Source organism: Dipodomys ordii, unplaced genomic scaffold, assembly GCF_000151885.1.
Source record: "Dipodomys ordii isolate 6190 unplaced genomic scaffold, Dord_2.0 Scaffold10, whole genome shotgun sequence".
In the NCBI taxonomy this organism is placed as follows: domain Eukaryota; kingdom Metazoa; phylum Chordata; class Mammalia; order Rodentia; family Heteromyidae; genus Dipodomys; species Dipodomys ordii.
The window spans coordinates 750,396-770,189 of NW_012267226.1; the positions used below are offsets into that span (position 1 = coordinate 750,396).

At 42.5% G+C, this 19,794-nt stretch overlaps 1 pseudogene; it reads right to left on the reverse strand.

Moving 5' to 3' along the window:
• Window positions 1–8,834: 8,834 nt before the first annotated feature.
• The window catches only part of LOC105980559, a 121,202-nt pseudogene continuing 110,242 nt past the window's right edge, over window positions 8,835–19,794 (reverse strand).

Here is a 19,794-nt window from a genome sequence, read left to right on the forward strand (position 1 = left end):
ATTGTTCATTCTTGGACCATCTCCTATTAAACTGACTATCAGTATTCTGATTGAGATCTGATGGAAGTGGGTATTTTTCAAGAAGAATAAATATAAGAACTGGATAATACAATAAAATTTTGAAACACATTTAAAAATCAGCAGAGAAATTGGTCTTGAAGTTAATGAAAACACCTATGTACATCATGTAAAGTCAATTTGAGCTGAACCATCCTAAAGTCAGCATGAAAGAGGTCATGATTTACATACATCTGCAGCAGCAGTTCAAGTTTCCCATCTCAGGGCAGTAAAGGTGTCACCAAGTTCAACCCAACTGCCTCAGCTATGAATGGCTAAGCCAAGTGACAGCATCACCAAATCCCCATGGTGACAGGTCACCATAGAATGCTCTCAGTGAGCACCTGCTGCTTGACAGTTGGCCACTGGACACTGTATGTGTTGTTTAAAAATAGCATCACAGACCCACAGATTACTATTCTGTGAATATGAAATTATGGTAGAAGAAAGTACAATATAATCTATACATCAAAGATGTGTATCTTAACTGTCCAAGCAGGCAATAATAGTATCTGTTATATTCAAATTGAATGAGATGTAAAAATTATTATTATAAAAATATTACATGAATAATGGATGTATAAGACACTATGTTGAAAATGAACTTTGCGACTTGGTTGGGGAGAGAGAGGAGTTGAGGAGGTGGGGAGTGAAGGAATGGCAGGGAAAAAAGAAAGGGGGAAGTAATAATGCTCCATAGGAAAAGTATTCATACATTAGTCATGTAACTGTTACCTAACTGTAGGTGTTTTAACAATAAAAAAAGGTAACTTTGGTGGGGGGAGGAGTAACTGGGGGGGGCGGGAGAGGATAGGAAGGGATGAGAAGGGGAAACAAAGGAGGAGGCTACAATGCTTGATAAGAAATGTACTCATTATCTTGCCCATGTAATTGTAAGCCCTCTGTACAATATTTTCACAATAACAACAAGGAAAATGAAAAAAAGAAATTAGCTCATTCCATACAGGGTCAGCTGATGTCTGGAATGTAAAATTGTGACCATTACTCTGACATTGAAGGGCTTCAACCTTGTTGATACACAGGAGCACCAAAATAGTGAGGTCTTTCTCATGCATTAGAAACAAAATTCTCAGTATATGGTGAATTGAAAATATATGTGGGTTTTGGTAGAATGCAGATTTTGACTGGAAAGAACAAGATTGCCATTTACTCTCACTGGCAGAGTGGGCTGCTTATTGACAGAAATGACAGGAATTCATATCTGAAAGAAGGGATAGATGAGAATTTTTATATAAAAATGGAAAATTAAACGCGATCACATTTTGTGTTGACAATGTGAAAGACTCAGAAAGATGTTCACTATTCTACAATGAGAGAGTGTTTCTTCATGCAAGAATCTGCCTGAAACTATTAATCAGGAAGAAGGCAAACCCTGACCTAACTCATCAATCTCTCAGTACTGGCTACTAGGATGTATGGGAATGAACACAAACCCGAGCAGAGCATCTTCATCTCTAACCCATCTGCTGGTTGTTAGCAGAATGGTGGTTAGCAGAATTTACACAAGAAAATTTCCCTCAAATGACTGCATCACTCAACTCTGTACACTAAGCCATAAAAGAGGCCTCCCTTTTCCATGTTCCCACTGCAGTAGAACATCCAATGGGGAGGCATTTGCCTATTGCTGCTTATATTCAAAAAGAGGCTCAGTTCAGGAACATTCATACTTAGCCCTGCCTTTGCCCTCACATACCCTGATCTTCACAGCCTGGTGTGTGACATGGAAGACCCTGGTCAAATTTGTTTGGAAAGGAAAAAAGAAAGCATATGGAGCTTGAATAAGTAAGTCAGTCATTGATGAATGAATTACGGTGCCACTTTTATAGAGAAGGTAGAGGCTGGAATCCTCTGGGTGGTGGTTAATTGTGGAGACCTTGAATTTGGTGTTGAGGAAAGAGAAAATGATGTAGGGAAAATAATGTCTAATGTGAACTGTTAATATTTTGTTGTTTGCTGTCCCAACCTGCAGGACATCAACGAGGGCAGTGAACCTAAGCTAGAAGGAATGAAGGGACAAGAGACACAAAGAATGACAGCAAGACAGGGATTCTGATCAAGCTGCAAATTTTTATTTTTCACACAGAGGTATTTATATGCTTGGAATAAGGAAGCTTTTTCATTGGCCGTTAAGGAAGCTTTTTCATTGGCCATAGCAGTGCAGGATGTTTGCTTAGGGCAGGGGGAAAGCATGGTCATTAGTAGTTGCAGGATGTTTACTTAGGGCAGGATGAGGGCCGGATTCTGTAAACTCAGCCTCAAGATGTTCCAGTGAGATAGTCAAGCCTATTATGTTGAGAGACTCAACTTTTGGCTCCCGACAGTTTGCTGCACTGTTCTCAGTGGTGTTCCATGAGCACTCAAATGTCCTGGGATCTCTTCTGGCCATGATACATTCGAGATCATTGGGAAACTTGAAATTTTTGTATAGGAAATAGATGAGTGTTCACACATCTCTGACCCAGAGTGGAAAGCTTCCCTTCATCTCTTCTTCCACCAAGTTCCCTATAGTTGGTGTCACATTATTAGGTACAGAACTCCAGGAAGAGATCCATAATGCAAACATCCTAATAACCTTGTTGTTAAAGAAAATTTACATACCAATCTTTGAATTATTGTCCTGTAGGTTAAACAATGGCAAGTAAAAGGATGTTGTGAGATTTCTTATACAAATTCAACAGAAAGAGCCAGGCAGTTTTATTTCTGGCTTCAGAGGAAGCAGGAGAGAGAAAATTAGAAGATGCAGCAGTATGAACACCAACAAGAATAGAAGAGAGAATAAAGCACTAGGGTAGAGTAAGGGAAGGTCAGAATAATGAGTGGGATAGCTTGGGAATGAGAGGAAAACAGTCCATAAAGACTGGTATTGATTACAGGAAGAAATGAAATAGCAAATTTAATTTATCTCTCAATATTAAGCATTACTAGAATGCATCAATTTTTAATTAAAATTATCTTTACTTAAGCTTCATTATTCATAAAATATGTTTTGCTGTCTAGATTTATACATAAATAATCTTGGATAAATATTTGTTTCTTTTTTATTGTGAAATTACCATACAGAGGGGTTACAATTACATGGGCAAGATAATGAGTACATTTCTTATCAAGCATTGTTGCCTCCTCCTTTGTTTCCCCTTCCCATCCTTTCCCATACCTCCCCTGCCCCCCACCAAAGTTGTAAATTTCGTTTTTCGACATAACGAGTTGTACGTCTCATTGTTGCAATGGGTCCCTTATAAATACGTTAGAAACAATAGCATGAAAGAAAAAAAAAGTTTGAATACTTATCTTGGGGTTCATTTCCCTAACATGAACTTATCTGATCTTTTCTGCTTGAGTCAGATATATACTAGTTATTGCAAATAAGGGAAACCAACTATTTGTTTCTTAATTTCTGAAGAAGGTATTCTTTGTCAGTTTTCCTTATTTTAACCTGCTGACCTGCAAATGTTTATTAATCATCATCATCATTACTTAGTGGCAATATGTGTCTACAGATGCCTGCATAAGCTACAAAATGTTATTAGGAACATACCCCAGTGATTCATAAAGCTCAAATTTTCCATGTTTGAACTTTCTAATGAAAACACAAAATTGTCTTGCTCTATACCTCCCTACCACTCTTGGTGACTATATTTCATGCTGAGAGCAGGCCTGGGTGGCCCTCAAACAAGCAAGCTGCTTTACCACTCAGCACTAAGGGACAGCAGTAGCAGCTCACCTGCAACTTGGAAGCCTTGGGAGAGGACTTGAAGAAGAGACTTGTATTCTGCTTCTTGGCTGAGTTCTACTCCCACATGCTTTCTCTCCTTGGCAGGAAGGAGGAGAGACACACTGGGGCAGGGGAGAGATGAGCTTCTCTTCTCCCAGATAGCCAATCCATGGGTCCAAAATCAATATTTGCTTATCATCTGCCTAATCTCTGAGACAATTCCAAGTCCAATGAAATCAATGGAATGACCATACTTGAATCTAACTACTCTTTCACTATTTCCTTTCCCCATCCCTCCTTCTGTCCTACCCTTTCCTCCTTACTGTGGCTAGCTGTAAGCTAAAAGGTGCCAGGTTTCTAGACCTGGGGATATCTAGGTGTGCAATAGCAAGACAAATATCTGAGATTACAGATCCTGGGATGGTAAGGGTACAATCTGAGAGCTCTTTCCATCCTTCACTGTTTCCCTCTGAGTCAAACACAGATTGTAGAGGCTAAGGATTAACTAGCTCTGAGCAACGAAGCTAAATCCAAAGGACAACAAACTCCAGGGCCCATGAATGAATGTCTTTAATTTTGTCCCTGAATTTAGTGGTAACTCACCCCCATGTTTTCATTAGAGAATTTCTATTCTCCTCTCTCCAGAAGCCTGAATTGTCTCCCTCACCCTCAAAAGAGATGTAGAGGTTAGTGCCAGAAACCAACACAGTCCTTGAAAACCATCCCAGATATTCCAGTGCCAGGTGCTGGCCCCAAGCACAAAATTCCCCTAGTGGTCAAGACCGGAAATGCAACCTGGGTCTCTGCACCCCTCTAGCTCCTCCAGGAAATCTTTTCAACAGGTGCTTTTGCTGGTTTACAAAGAAAAAAATGGCAGAAAATCTGAATTTAGGAAAAGCAGAAGGGGTACAAATAAAGCAGATAAGTTGATGTTAGGTGAAATGAACCCCATAGGAGATACAATAAGACCCTGAAGGCAGTGATACAGGCACAGAGGGGAAGAGATGGTAAATTCAAGCCACTGCAGCCCCTGGCCCACATGGGCACCTTGGTGTCATTCCTAGTCCTTAACTCACCCTAGGTTCCCTGTTTTCCACCGAAAGAGGGATGTGGCAGTGCTGATGAAGCAAAGGGCTCCCACGACCTACTAGAGTCAAAGGTCCTGAATCAGAGCTGTCAAATGCCTGGGCCTCAGGATCAGCAATAGACAACAGGTTCTGAGATATGGAGATTAAGAGGAGACTTGGAGCTGGGTGTCTGTGGCTCATACCTATAAATCTTGCTACTCAGGAGGCTGAGACAGGAGGGCTGTGGTTCACTTGAAAGTCCCTGAAAGTCACATCTCCAATTACCCCGCAAAAAGCTAGATGTGAATCTGTGGCTCAACTGATAGAGAATTAACAGAAAAAAAGCTTAGGGACAGTGCCAAGCCCCTGAGTTAAAGCCCCAGGAATTGCACTCCCATCCCTCATCCCCCCACACACAAAAAAATAGGATACTTAGGCTGGGTGTGGTAAAGAACACTTGAAATGTAGGACTGGGAAAGATAGAAGGTTGAAGGCTAACCTGGGCTACATAGAGATTTTCTGTCAAAATTAATTAATTAACTAACCAGTTAAATGAGGAGAGGCTCCCAGAGGTCAAGTTGGAGTCTGCACAGTTTCATTTCCTCTGCAGATCTCCAAGGGCTACACTCAAAACTTCAAGTGTTAAAACCCCATCTACTTGCTCCTGGAGCATTTTCTTACTGATCTCAGATTCGTGTGGAAGCTGGTGACTGGCAGAACAGGATATGGTGAACAGGAAATATTGTAGTACTGGAGTACAATCTATATTGGGATTACATGAAAGAAATTATCATGTCAGATGGTCCCCAATTATCACAGGTACCTGGATATCATCTATTACTCCTTATGTTGTCAATGAGTAGCTAAAGAGACTCTTCATCCTTCTGTACCTCTTAGGAAAATAGGCAAAGTCTACATTTTCCTAAATCATTTTTTTCCATTTTGTGAATGAAAGATTGAAATTGGGGCTATGTCCATTTTACAATATGCTAACTGCTAATTCTGCTTCTGTAAACCTGCTTGCGCTTACACTGACTCTTCCCCTCCCAGAAATAAGTAAAAGTTACAAAGTCCAGATGCAGGCCCAGGGACAAGGTCTGCAAACATAGATAAAGAACAAAAGAGTATGTTCTCCTGAATTCTTGTGTAAAAACTCACAGCAGGGGGCTCAAGACAAGGACCCTCTGGAGAGCCCAGCAAACTAGGTCAAATGTCAACCAATCGCGAGCCTGTAACTACATGGACTCCCCTCCAGAGAAGCCTCCCCCTAGGGACCAACCAGTTTTCAACAAATGTTACAAAACTTCCTGATAATTTTTAAGCTGAGCCAATCCTGGGGAGCCTGGGGTCTTATGCTAATCCTGTGGTTTTTGTCTTTAAAAGTGCCTGTAACCGCTGCTCGGGGCTTCCTGTCTGCCTTGGACCGAGAGCCCGTTTGCGCAAACGCCTAATAAACTCCTCTTGCTTATTGCATCTGCTGGTTTGGAGTCTTGGTTCTTGGGGTGCCCTCCCATTGAAGAAAGCATCCCAGTGAGTCTGGGGTCTTTCAGTGAAAATATATCTTCTTGTTATTTTTCAGCAAAGATCTATGTAGATGGGCAGAGTAGCTCATGTATATTACCCTAACTACTTAGGGGATTGAGATCCAGAGAACGAGAGTTGGAGGCCAAATTCAGCTAGTAAATGAGGATTGTTGTGTATGCCTCTTACCTCAGTTCCACAAGAGTCTCAGGTAGGAGAATTGCAGTCTGAGGTTAGCATAGTGTAAGTGCCGGGAATTTGCCGCACAATGGAGGACACCAAGGGGCAGTTTTATGCAACCAGCAAAGGGCTTTATTATTGAAGTCCAGCGCGCTGGGACCCACAGAGCTGAAAGAGTCTGAGGGCCCCGAACTACTTTTTGTTTAGCATTTTATACCTCATTTTAGATATAGGAGGGGTTAGGCACACTCATATTACACACACCTGCTAGTTTTTAACAAAAAACAAGTTCAGTACATTTTGCGGTTTTTCCCGGAACCTCCCCATCAGTTCGTCTGGCGGTTTTTCTTGAAACTTTTGGGGGCAGTTGGGTGGTTAGGAGGTGTAAGTACAAGCAAGGTATTTTTCACACAGACAGCAAGTTTAGCAAGCTTTTGTACAGAAGCCAATTGCCAATTTGTCTCCCCTTATGTTCCCCAAATTTTTCCTTCTCATTCCCCCCTTTTCTTTCTGGGGACTATTTCTAATCCTAGAAATATCAGATATCCCCTTCTTGAGATATTACTTGGTACTGTTGTCTAAGTACCATCAGTTTAACTTGTCCTACTTGGCGCCTAATAAATTCAACTAGGCGATTGAGAATGCAGGGGTCTATCATTAAGAGTAGGAGAAATAACAATAAAGGTCCAGTTATAGTGGAAACTAAAGTGGTCATCCAGGGTGACCAAGTAAACCATGACTCAAACCATCCTTGGCTCGCTTCTCTTTCCCCTTGTCTTTCCCTGAGCCTTTCCCTGACTTTGGCCATGGACTCCTCGACCACGCCTGTCTGATCAGCATAGAAGCAGCATTTTTTCTTTAGCGCTGCACAGAGTCCTCCTTCTTTCATAAACAACAAGTCTAATCCCCTCCTGTTTTGTAAAACTACTTCAGAAAGTGAGGTTAATGAGTTTTTTAATGCAGAAATGGAGGTTTCTATATTTTTTAGATCTTGGTCCATTGCCTCTTGGAAAATAGTTAGCCTCCGAGGCCCTTCTATAAGCGCTGTGGCTCCAGTACCAATCCCTGCCGCTACTCCGAGTCCTAGCAACACAGCCAGGCCCACACTAAGAGGTTTTCTGGAAAAACGGGTCTGGCCTTCTATAAGTTGTATAAACTCACGGTCTGAATGGAGCAGAATCTTGGGATACAACTGTACTAACACACAGAAATGCTTGGAATTATTGAAGTTGGGGTCATAAACGCAGGGTGTCAATCCCATGTTGCATGCCCATCTTCCTCCCTTAGGTGGAAGGAGGTAACCTGTTTGTGAGTTATTAACCATTAAGGTTTGGGCACAGAGGTGTTTCTTTTCTCCAGAGGCCTTTTCTAAACATAGTCCTCTTCCGGATACTTCTGCGAGGGTAATTTTATGTAACTGCAGCCAATCACAGCTATTATAACTAAGGCTAAAATTATAAGTATGGTTCCAGGCCAGCCCTTCATAGTAAGGAGGTTTAGCGGTTAAGCATATCCAGCAAGATTGAGTAAGGCTATTACTACTGTAATTTAGTAAGTCATAGGTTCCCTGAACCAACTGAAATAGGACATTTTCTTTGCCTAGTGCTCTACTGGTGATCATTGTGGGGGCTATGGTAGCCTCCGGAGGCAGTAATAATGGGGTTGTGGTGGATAGTTTTGACTTGGTCCTATGTTTTGTTTTTATAGCTTTGTTAGGTCCCACAGATATTGACTTGTAGGCCTCTAGGGTGAATTTAATATTTAGGAAAGCCTTTCGAGCTTCCCCATATGAGCTTATTCCCCAGGCCTTTCCATAGACTCCTGTCCACATAGCATTAGTTTGTTTACCTAATTTTGAGAACTTAAATTTTACCAAAGAACAAGGAGGCTCATTCTTTTTTACACAAGTATTTTTGTTACTAGGCTTATACGGGTGGTAAAAGGAAAAGTGAGCTAGGTCCCTGGCCTGGTTTTCAGTAATTGCCCATTTATAGGGTCCATCATTGGAAGTTTCACATCCCCATTTTTTGCAAAAGTAATATTGATTTCCCCCACAGTGCCTTCTCGGATTTGATCTGGTGGGGGCCGGGCAAGCATAGAACCTGGTCATTCTAGTACCATATTGGTTTCCATTGCTCGTGTCCTTGAATAATAACCCTAGGTCAAAATAAAGGTCAGGGAACCATCCAATGGGTTGAATGTCTCGGGTAGAGTTCAGTACCTGTAAGGTTTCCCCATTCAGAATCTCCCAAGTCTGCACAAGGGGCAAGTGAGGGTCAGTTTGTAGGGCTGCAGCTAATCCACAGCTTAAGAGGATTAGCAGTTTTGTGTACTTGCCACCCCGCTGTTGGGTCCTCTGCTTTCTTGAGATGTGATGAGTGGATCCAGGCGACGATGCCATCTACTTTAACCGCGGTGGGGGTGGTCAGTAGTATCTGGTAGGGTCCTTTTCAGCGAGGTTCTAAGGTGTCCTTCTTGTGCCTACAAACATAGACCCAATCCCCTGTTTGAAACCGGTGAGGCACCTGGATGTCTCCGGGCTCCTAGGATGAGTGCAGGGTGGTCCAGATTTACTTTTGTATTTCTTCCAAGGCTTTTAGTCTAGAGGTAAGGGGAGTAAAGGTTACTTCGGCTTGTTCTGAGGTTAACAATTTAGTGGCCGGGGGCAGCACTCCATATAATATTTCAAAAGGGGTCAGTCCACACATAGAGGAGGAGGGGGTATTTCTAGCTCGAAAGAGAGCATATGGTAAGAGCATTATCCAATCATTTATGCCAGTCTCCACAGTCAGTTTAGTTAAGGTCTCCTTAATTGTTCTATTCATTCTCTCTACCTGGCCTGAGCTTTGGGGTCTATATGCACAGTGTAATTTCCAATCGATCCCCAAACACCTGGCTATTCCCTGGCTTACCTGGGCCACAAACATAGGACCATTGTCAGATCCAAGTACCTGTGGAAGTCCAAACCGTGGGAAGATTTCTTCCAGGAGTTTCTTGACTACTATCTGAGCCATTTCTCCTCGGGTCGGGTAGGCCTCAACCCATCCTGAAAAGGTGTCTACAAACACTAATAAATACTTTAGCCCATATTTTGCCGGTTTTACCTCTGTGAAGTCAACTTCCCAAAATTGGCCTGGCCTGTTCCCATGGAGTCCTTTTCCTTTTGAAATCTGGTGGGAGATTGGATTGACTATCTGGCACGCACGACAGGAGGAGGCAATGAGTTCAGTTAGTTTTTTGTTTTCTGAAGAGGATAATGAAAAAGTTTGTTCCTGGAGCAAGGCTTGCATTTTTCTGGGGCCCAGGTGGGTTAGCTGGTGTAGGGCTTCTATATAACTTCGGGCTTTTTGTTGATTAGTCCTTTCTTTATCCTCAGGCTCAGGAACCCTAAGCTCAGCTTGGGTTAACAGGATTAAGACAGTTCCTTCTGCAGCAACCCTCCTGGCCTCCTCATCCGCCTTTTTATTCCCCTGTGCCACTTGGCTCTCGCCTCTTTGGTGTCCTGGACAATGTACAATAGCAAGTTGTCGAGGCATATGTAAGGCCTCCAGTAATTGTAATATTTCAGTCTTATTTTTAATTGGCCTTCCTTCAGAGGTTAGAAGACCCTTGCGCGGGTAGATAGCCCCATGGATGTGGGCCATAGCAAAAGCATACCGGCTGTCAGTATAAATGGTGACCCGCTTTTTAGCTGCCAAGATCAAGGCTTGGGTTAGGGCTATCAGCTCTGCTTTTTGGGCTGAGGTACCGTCTGGAAGGCGTGCTGACCAGATGACTCTTTGTAGGCTGACTACAGCGGCCCCTGCATGCGTTTTCCCATCCTGCATGAAACTGCTCCCATCAGTAAACCAAGTTACCTCAGCATCCAGAAGAGGCTCATCTGTCAGGTCTCGCCGAGTTCCAGTCTCTTCTCAGTATTTCTTGACAAGTGTGGATTACTGGTTCCTCGGCCTCTTCTGGCAGCAGAGTGGCCGGATTAAGATGTACAGGGGACCCAAATAGCACCTGCTTCTTGTCCAGTAGGACACTTTGATAATACGTAATGCGGGCATTGGTTAGCCATCTGTCTGGGGGCTGGCGCACGATACTTTCCAGAGCATGTGACCCTACCACAGTGAGTTTTTGTCCTAGGGTCAACTTGTCAGCATCTTTAACCATTAGGGCTGCGGCTGCTACTGCTCTTAAACAAATCATTTAAATAGGGATACAGGTGGACCTATTGCAACAATGAGACATACAAGTCATTATGTCAAAAATGAACTTTACAACTTTGGAGGAGGGTTAGGTAGGAGGGAAGGGGGAAGATGGGATGGAAAGGGGAGACAAAGGAGGAGGCTACAATGCTTGTTAAGAAATGTACTCATTATCTTGCTCATGTAATTGTAACCCCTCTGTACAGTATTTTCACAATTAAAAAAAGAAATCTAATAACAGATGCTGGAGGGGATGCGGACAGAAGGGAACCTTACTGCATTGTTGGTGGGAGTGTAAACTTGTTCAGCACTTTGGAAAGTAGTATGGAGGTTCCTCAAAAGACTTCACATAGAGCTCCCCTACCCAGCTATCCCACTTTTGGGCATTTACCCAAATGATCACAAACAAGGCCACACTAAAGCTACCAGCATGACTATGTTTATTGCAGCATTATTTACCATAGCTAAGATATGGAACCAACCCAGATGCCCCTCAGTAGATGAATGGATGAAGAAAATGTGGTATATATACACAATGGAATTCTATGCCTCTGTCAGAAAGAATGACATTGCTCCATTTGTTAGGAAATGGAAAGACTTGGAAAAAATTATATTAAGTGAAGTAAGCTAGGCCCAAAAAACTTAGGTCCCATGGTTTCCTTTATTTGCAATAACTAGTATATGTCTGAGTCAAGCAGAAAAGGTCAAATAAGTTGATGTTAGAGAGATGAACCCTAGGGAGTGGGTTTTTGACTCTCCAACGGTCACATTTGAAGGCCCTTCTAATTCTGCAAGTCCGTTTCCTATCTAGATTCTCCACATCATTGGAATTGGCTGAATGCAAATACCCACTTGAAGGAGAGGCAGGGTCCTTTCTCTGCTGCCTCCAAGCACCTGAGTTGGGGTGCTGCCCTCTTTGCTCTAGGACCTTAGCCTGCCTGTGAAGTGAGACAGAGAGAGTCTGCCTGCTCTGTGGCTATGTGAAGGCAATGTTGGTGGCCAGGCATACTGCAGAAGGCCTTAGCACTGGGAAGTGATCCCTTCTTTCCTCCTGAGGTCCATGACCAGTTTTGTCTATCATCTATCTATCTGTTCTTGCCTTTGCCTCATAAAAAAATGTAAATAAAGGCTGCTGAGAGCTTAAGTGTACCATCATAGAAGGATACAGGCCTGTAACACTGAAAGAAGATGGGACTGGGAAGATGGCTCAGTAGTAGAGTGCTTGCCTTGCATGCATGAGGACCTGGGTTCAATTCCTTAGCACCACATAAGCAGAAAAAGCCAGAAGTGGCACTGTGGCTCAAGTGGTGCTCGCCTTGATCTGAAAAACTGAGGGACAGTGCCCAGGCCAAGAGTTCAGGCCCCACGACTGACAAAAACAAAAACAAAAAAACACTGAAAGAAGAAAGCAGTGGACCTGAATGAAGATAATGAGGCAGGCTGAAGAATGAACACACCTGAAAAATAAATCAGTAAATAAAACCAGAAGCATTGTATATGGTCTGTTTGCACTCAGGGAGGTAATACACACACATAACTAAGTAGTACACTCCTATATAACTTGGCCTTCTCTTTTTTTTTGTGGCAGTCCTGGGGCTTCAACTCAGGGTCTGGATGCCATTCCTGAGCTGTTTTGCTCAATGCTGATGCTCTACTATTGCCTCAGGTCACACTTCTAGACATTTGGTACTTAATTGGACATAAGATTCTCACGGGCTTTCTTTGCTGCCTGGGCTGGCTTTGAAACATGATCCTCAGATCTGAAACTCTTGAATAGCTAGGATGACAGGTGTGAGCCACTAGTGCCCAGCCATAACTTGTCACTTTAAAGAATAGTCTATTGTAACATCATGTGTTCAGTACAATGGTTGAGGCTTAGCCGGTCACCTGTTTTGGATTGGTAGTAACATGAAGGAAGTTGAAGGCTGTTTATCTTCCTCCTAAATTGTTCAGAGTCTCTACTGACTTCACTCTGCCCTGCTGGAGAAAAGATTTTGTGTACAAACCATTTGCAGCTCAAGCTGTGCTTTACCCCAAACCATAGCAAATGGAAAGAAACAAAACACTACCCAGATGCCTGTGGTTGATGCCCGTACTCCTAACTACTTAAGAAACTGAGATCTGAGGATGGGATTCAAAGCCAGTCTGGGCAGAAACTTTACTGAGACATTAAAAGCCAGAGATGACACTGTGGCTCAAGTGATAGAGCACCATGCCTTGAACACAAAAAGGCTCAGGGATAGCCCCAGGCCTTGAACTCAAGCCCTTCTACCAACAACAACAACAACAAAAAAAAAACTCAGGGAAAGTGCCCAAGCCCCAAATTCAAGAACCACAACCAACAGCAAAAAGCCTAGATGGTCAATGTGCCCTGATATGTTCACATGAGCCCTGAAATGCAGAGGACAACAGAAGTCAGATGTGGCTGTAAAGGAAGGGGAGAAGCTCAGCCCTGAGATGAGTTTGCCATATTTTGACAAGCTACTCATGGTTTCTGATATAAAAGCTTATGTACAAGGATAGGAAAAGCCTCTAGAAACTAGGTGGCCTAAGCTGCAAGCCAGCCTGGAAATAGGAACTTTGTGAGCCCTCCACCCATTCACCCACAGGGGATTCTAAGCACTGAGTTAAAATCCAATATTGCAAAATATTTACAGGTGGAGTAAGCAGTCAATTTTTACCTGATTTTTTAAAAGATTGTCTTGGGTCGTAAATATATAATATATATGTGAATATACATTATTTTTACACTGCCAATCCTGGAGTTTGAATTCAGGCTCTGGAAATTGGGCCTGAATTTCTTTTGTTCAAGGACAGTGAGCTTGCAATTCACCCACAGCGCAAATGAGCTATGCAGCCCCTGAGTTCAAATCCCAGGGATGGCAGAATAAAATGGCATGAGTTCCAAGCAAGGACCTTAATATTTTTTTTCTTTTGCCAGGCACGGGCTTGAACTCAAGTTGTGGCAACTCTGCCTCAGCTTTGATGACCCTCACCTGGGGTGCAACCTCTTGACCCACAGCTGAACATGGTATCCTAGGACCAGAGCCAGAGCCACTTTGCCAGGCTCACTCTTTTTTTTGTCAGTCATGGGGCCTGAACTCTGGGCCTGGATGCTGTCTCTTAGCTCCTCATATCAAGGCTAGCGTTCTACCACTTGAGCCATAGTGCCACTTCCCGTTTTTTCTCCTTATATGGTGCTGAGGAAACAAACCCAGGGCCTCATGTGTGCAAGGCAAGCACTCCTCCTTCCAAGCTCCTCAGATACTCTTTTAATGAATTACTTTGGCATGTCACACCAATGTGCATTACTACCTGTTGTTCTTGCTCTGCTCTGAGTCTTCATACATGATCTCCATCTTTTCAGTAACACAATGGTGTCAAAACCATTTCCTTTGCTCCTAGGTATATTAATAAGTTAACAGTCTTGAATACAATGTCTTTATGTTTTTACTTTTATTACTCAGAGATTTACACTGTTTGTCATGATTGCTTGACTGGTGCTTTACTTATTGGACCACACTTCCAGGGAGGTGAAATCTCAAAGACTTTCTTGTCCAGGCTGGCTTTGGACTGGGATCCTCAATATGCCAGCCTCCTGAGTAGCTATGACTAGAAGAAAGTTCTCCAGTTTGAGGTAAAGTTGAGCCTCATAGCAAGATCTAGTCTCCACAAACAAGCAAATGAAGTAGAAAGGATGAAGAGAAGAAAGGGGAAGAGAAAGAGAAAATAAAAAGAGTTGGAAAGGGGGAGAAGGAAGAAAAGGAGGAAGAGGGAAAAGAAGGAAAACAAGGAACAGTCCATAGAGCTGGCTAATGGGACAGAAGCTGCAATCTTCCACTTCCTAATTTTGGAAATGATATTCCATGATTTTGCCACATTTTTATTGAACAAACCAATTAGTTACATGCTAGACCAAGTCCATGCTCAAATATATATGCACACACACACACACACACACACACACACACACACACTCAAGAGGACATATTAGCAATAGAACCTAATTCTACTTGCTCAGTCTATAAACAAACCACTTAATTATCAAAACAAGAGAAAAACATCATCCAGGCAATTTTAAGAACTGCATTATAGAAGGCACTGTTTAAGCAATGTGGACCATTGAGTTATTCTCCCATTCTGAAGTGGGGAATTAAAAACCTAAGTAAACTAGTAGTCACAGAAGACTGGCATTTGCCTTTTCCTGAAGAAACCTTGCGGGGAGGGAGGATGGGAAGGGATGGGAAGGGGAAACAAAGGAGGAGGCTACAATGCTTGATAAAAATGTATTATCTTGCCCATGTAATTGTAACCCCTCTGTACGGTATTTTCACAATAAAAAAATTAAAAATTAATTAAAAAAAGAAACCTTGGTATTCTGATGACTAGTTCTCACACTGATTAACTATTTGTAATGTTCGGGTGGAGCTGCCTGGGTCAGGCACCTCTTCTTAGAATCCAGCATCCTTGGCTGGATTCTAAGCTACTTCATAAATGTGTGTAGTCAGGAGCCACACATGACACCCTTTTCATTTCTCTTTCTGCAGTTTTTGAGGATCCAGAAACCACTGGAAAAAAAGGGTTTCTCCAATTTTCATAAGTTTTGGATCCCTTGTCCTGAGCAATGAAGGGGATGTGCCAAGTTGGTATGGTGACCTGGGGGAAGGGTACTTATGAAAAGTGGTAAGTTGTTGAATTACTTCTTGTACATACTGTTTAATTTTTGTTTCTGTGCTAATCCTTTTAATTTCAAACTTTAAGGTCAGGGGTAAATGTGTTTCCATTTGCTAACCACACTTCTTGGGGACCCACCCTATGTAGAGAAGGACAGCTGATAGTGCCTTGTCCCAGTCTACGGTGTTTGCTCACATAGATTGTGTGTGGTTCATTGTTGCTAGTGGTTCTGTAAATTACTATTGCTATGGCCAATAAAGTTTCTACTTAATTCCACCAATTTTATGTACTTGGTCCTTAACTTCTCTCATGAATTAAGGCCCACTCTCACTTTAAATTGTAATCGGAAACTTACTGCTTGCATATAAATGGAAATGGGCTCTTTCAGGAAACATTTTTGTCATTTCTGATGTTTGTTCATTTGTTTGTTTGCAACAAGACTCCTACAAAAGTAGAAACTCACAGTACCCCCATGTACAGTTTTGCCTTTTAGAGAACTTCATTGGCAAATGATGCTATGTATGCATTATGTTCTCTTCTTCAGAGTTTTTTTTTAAACTGTTCTGGGGTTATTTCAAGCAAATGAGGATCCATTTTGAGTAACCTGTTTTATTTCCTGGTATCTTTAGCCTCTTGATACTCTCAGGTCAGATGAATTCTGCAAACAGATCATGGTAATATTGCATTTTTGTTAGATATTTTATTAGAGGTTGCACCAGTGCATTGGAGCAAAGTATAATTCCATGAGAACACTGTCTCCACCTAGAATTGAGGTCCCTTTTTTGACCCCATTCTGTAGGTCACATCACACATCCTACATGTAATGTGGGGCATACTGACCTAAGCCTAGTTGTTATCAGAGTATTACATTTAGCAGCACATCTAATTGCCTTATTGTCAGTCTGGTTTCCGTGTAAGAGAAGTCTTCAGCTTGTAATGGTGCAGACAAAGTACAGTTGCCACAGCTTCTGCTCAGCTAGGGCTTCGTTGGTTTAGTGGATGTTGTTTTCTGAGGACCCACGTAGCTGTCCCTTACACCTTTGGATATGTAAGTGAAAAATTGCCATGTTTTTGGCCTAGAATGAGACTGTTCAGTGTTTAAATATTTGGATACCTTGATAAATAGAAAAATCATTGCTTACATATGAGTCTATTAATGATAACATGGAACTTTGTTGCATGAGTTCTTTCATATATGGCAACAAGATAGTTGAGTCTAATTGCAAAGCATGCAAGTCTGCAGCTAGATTTCAATTAAATGCACTGGTTGAATTTTTAGAATATGGTCCTCTGATTTTCCAACAACATAGTGTCCTTGTTTAGATATTGGGTTCTTGCAATCAGATATAAACCATCAGTCTTTTCCTCATGAAAGGAAAGTGAATGTTGGGATGGAAATGGTGCTTTGTGGTAGAGTTGTCTAGCATGCATGAAGCCCTGGGTCAATTCCTTAGTACATTCCTCATAAAGAAAAAAAGCTGGAAGAGGCACTGTGACTCAAGTGGTAGAGTGCTAGCCTAGAGCAAAAGAGTCTCGGCAATAGTGTCCAGCCCTGAGTTTAAGCCCCAGGATTGTAAGAAAGAAAAAGAGAGAAAGAAAGGAAAGAAGGAAGGAAGGAAGGAAGGGAAGAGGGAAAGAGAGAGAGAAAGAGAGAAAGAAAGCAAAAATTATCCTTTCAATCCAACATGCCATCCACCTACAGTTCCCTCTCACAGTAGGTAAGGGTAGATGGGTTGTAAACAACTGAGTGAGTGTCCTGAACTTTCTCAATTATGGCTCACTAATGTTGTGCAAATCTCTGTGTTGTAGGTGTTATTCCAACAAGAAGGCTTAAGGAACTGCTCTTTGAGCCTGAATTTCACTTCTGCAGGCTCCTGTCTAACTTGGTTATCTTTTTTAGAACCTGTCAGAAACACCTTTGCTCCTTGCTCACAAAATCCAGTACCCAAAAACTTTTATATAACTCCATGGGAACTAATATCTGGTGAGCACACAGGTCTGATCAAGATACATACCATACATCTACCCATTCCAGGCCACACCTAGCTTCTACAACACCCACCTTTAAAAGACAGCAGGCAATACTTTCTTCAATGCTTATACAGGCTCAGGTTGCCCAAGGTGTTACTTCCTGTGATTTGCCCCATGACTCATGAATTCTTTCATAACTGGGTAGCTGCTGAGGCCTCTAGACTTAACATTTCATATGGTGCAGGTGGAAAGACATCTCTCATTACTAACTGCTCCAGTTGATGCAATAAACATGTCCAAAATGTAGTCCATTGTATAGTTATCTTCATGAGAATATGCTTCTGGGTACATACTTTGCCTTAGGGCTTAAGACCCTAAAAGGGTATATGCTGCTCTCCTTTAGGTAAGTCATGAGGGGACATCATACCCTCTCCCCAGTCCACTCAGACATGGAGTCAAAGTTTTCTCTGTGGTTTTTGGAATTCAGAAACTATTATATTTCTTCTGAGTTTCTGTAAGAGCAGATGCCTCATCTGAACTCTGAAGTGAAAATGTGGTCCTATTCTTTCTTCCCTCCTCTCTTATCCTTTAAGTTGACATTGTGAGAAACACACATTCAGCACTCAATAATGACTCCTCTGTAGTGTTTCTTCAAAGTAGAAGTTAGCCTTGACTGATGCGAACTGAAAGCCCTAAGCCACCTACTGTAATGTGCCTTTCCAGAACAAAAACTGGATGACCAAGAGGTGAGGCCTAAGCATGGCTTTCTCAATGTAACTGTCATATGCTTGGGAAATTGTTAGACATCCCTTAAATTCTAACTTCCTCTGTCCATGTGCTTAGATCCTCACTGCTCCTGTCAATGCTCTTTTTTTATCCTTCATTTCTGCATCTTCCTAAGGGGAAATCCTGATGAGCTCTGTTTAGATGTTGCCCTAGGCTAAGGACCCTCAATCAGATTCTTCTTTATGCTGCATTTCCCCATCCTTTTTAAGTTCCTTTTGCTCCTTCCCTTAAAAGGACCCTCACCTCTTTATACCCACTTTTTTTTCCCTTTTTTTTTCAATTGTGGGGCTTGAACTCTGGGCCTGGGTGCTGTCCCTCAGCTCTTCAGCTCAAGGCTAGCGCTCTACCACTTGAGCCAAGGTGCCACTTTTGGTTTTCTGGTGGTTTAATGGAGATAAGAGTCTTATGGACTTACCTGCCTGGGCTGGCTTTGAATTTCAATCATCAGATCTCAGCCTCCTGAGTAGTGAGGATTAGAGGCATGAGCCACCAGCACCTGGTTTTATACCCACACTTTCTAACCTATAACCCCACTCAAATCTCAAGATCCTGCTTGTGTCTTTTCTCATCCCCTTTTGTCTCTTTCTCCCCTCAGTTAGAACTTCACCTTGGTTGCCTCCTAACTGGTTCACCAGTTTGGGGCTCCCCTGAAGTAACCCCTATTTATTGCTAGCTCTATTCTTAGGGAGAGGGCAGCTGTAGAAAGCCTCCTGAAAGATCTAGGTCCCTTCACTACATCAGGCCTTTCTTAAATTGAAGTTACATAATTGATTTACTCTCCTTAATTTACTCCCCTCTTGATTTTTAAGGCATTTCAATATCTTACACTTCCTTAAGGTTTGAGCCAGATGTTTGTAGCCTCTTAATTATTTGTTTAAAGGGCGAGGGGTCATATCAAATTCTGCTCAAGGCTAAGAAAAATGCTGATTCTCATGCCATTCCTTGTCTCATAAATGTAGACCCCTGATTACATTCACACTAGAAACCCAATTGTGACTCTCAGCTGTACCCTGATGGCTCCAAGTCCTTCATAATATTAGCTGGAGATTATGTGCTCCTTTGTTGGAAAGATGTGAAAAGAGCCACTATGAGCCAGTCAACTTCAATCAGCTGTGGGACCTCATCTCCTCTAGGTGAAATCCCATGAAAGAGGCCATGATTTGCAGGATACTGGGGTCTGACTGGTTCAGAACAGTCTGGCTGGGGCTTGGTGAGGCTGCCTTAGTTTGCTTGAGCCAGGGATGGCATATCACTTGCCACATCAAGGGCTTATTCTTCAGATTCTCGGTCATAGTTAGGCTAAAATTCCTCAGAGTTCAGGGGAAAGGCATTTTTGTATTTTAAACTTGCCAACTAAAACCTGTTTTTTGAGTACAACCCATGACCTGCCTTTATAGGGCATGTCACCCATGACCACAGCACCACCTCCAGGCTCCAAACATCCTCCTTGGGGCCCTGGTAGTTCTGCTGCTTGAACAGCTCGGGGGGCCCAATAGGCCAGAGTCCCACACCCTCTGTCCAGCTCCTGCTTGGTCAGGAACTGCATGCTCAGGCCAAAGTCATATAACTTGTCTGTGTCCCTGCTGTTCAGCAGGATATTTTCTGCCTTCAT